Here is a 1,499-nt window from a genome sequence, read left to right as displayed (position 1 = left end):
GATGCAGGACAGTATTACCAAGCCCTTAGTAGCATGCTGGAAGAAAACACAAACTGACATCTTAGTCTCTGCATCTCCAAACAGTTCTATGTTCATCACACCTAGGCTGTGCGAAAGTTTGCAACGCATCCAGGGCACAATGGCACACAGCATTGCATGCAGATGTATTTGGTCTTCCGTGTGCACGCAACATCATGGCACCTGTTTGCATTTTTCACCTCGGTCAGTTGGGGCCAGTGATATCCTGTGGCAAACCTGACCTCACAGGCTACTTTGATGACTGCTCTCCATTTCACGGGTTGTGGGGTCCCACTGGGTCTTCCTCTTTTGCATTGCTGGAGGGTGAATCTCTTCTCTTGTTACTGACAGTTCTTTCCCATACAAGTTGGTGTTGTATGTTATATTATCAATTAGATCTGCTGGAAACAGATGTCTGAAGAAATCTATGGGATCCTTCCCCTCCACATTCAATTTCCACTCTCCTAGAAAAGGAGGCAAGTCTCCAACCAAGTCATTGTCTTGGACTTTCCAAATATTTTTGCGGGCTTGAGTATGGTCAGGTGCCATGTACCCATCTCCCACAGCTCCCTGATCATACTGACCTTCCTCTTCATCCTGCCCCTCATCGTTCTCACTTTCTGCATCCTGACTGTCTGTGTCTTCATCATCCGTAGTTCCTATGTCTCTGTTCTGCTCTGGCAGCCACTCTCATCATCACTGGACTTATCACTGAACTCCTCATCACTGCACTCATCAATGAAATCATCATCACTGGAGCTGGATGGAATTTCCTGGACTATTCTGTACGCTGCCTTATTCTTTGCTGCATTTGAAGTCTACAAAATATGATAAAATAATTATTATAGTAACTCAAACTACAGCTGATCTGCACAGAAATATATATTTTAAATGAGTAGCTTATAAATGTAGCAATTATATGCTTAATAATAACCAAAACAGTCCCAAAAAACAGTGAGACAATTTATGACTTATGTTAAAAAAATATAGTGGGTAATGCATGATGTCCACTACAGTGGACACATGGTTAATTGTAGTTTTCTACATATTAGACATAACAATTTCTTATTCCAAACAGATAATATCCTTCCCTAGATGTTACTGCATATCATCATATTTTTTTTACCTGTTGGGCTCTTTTAGCATAGAAGGATTGACAGGATATGCCAGCAGTGGTCGGCAGGGGTGACAGTTTGTCTGCCATCTTTGATTCAGAGGAAATTTACTTGCAGTTGCACTAACTGAACACTGAATTGACCTCAATGGAGCATGGCAGCAGAGAGCACTCTAGAGGCTAATATGCAGTTCCACCATAGAAACCAATGCATTAAAGAGATATGTACGTTTTAGTAGCTGTCCACTCCAGTGACCACTATGCATCAGAGGGTTAATAGTTAACTATTGCAGTAAAGATGCAAGAACAAGAGCACTTTAATTGGGTCAGTGATTCCAATTAATGTGACAAGCAGGTAGCTAGCAGC

At 41.8% G+C, this 1,499-nt stretch overlaps 1 pseudogene; it reads right to left on the bottom strand.

The window, feature by feature from the left end:
• Positions 1 to 261: 261 nt before the first annotated feature.
• LOC146623285 (uncharacterized) lies at positions 262 to 1,222 on the bottom strand (annotated as a pseudogene).
• Between the last annotated feature and the right edge of the window lie 277 nt (positions 1,223 to 1,499).

This window comes from Diplotaxodon limnothrissa, linkage group LG11 (assembly GCF_057381915.1).
Source record: "Diplotaxodon limnothrissa isolate DT_005_m linkage group LG11, D_limnothrissa_male_GT1.1, whole genome shotgun sequence".
NCBI lineage: Eukaryota > Metazoa > Chordata > Actinopteri > Cichliformes > Cichlidae > Diplotaxodon > Diplotaxodon limnothrissa.
The sequence above is the reverse complement of the archived record's forward strand: the minus strand, read 5'-3'. Positions and strand labels throughout refer to the sequence as shown.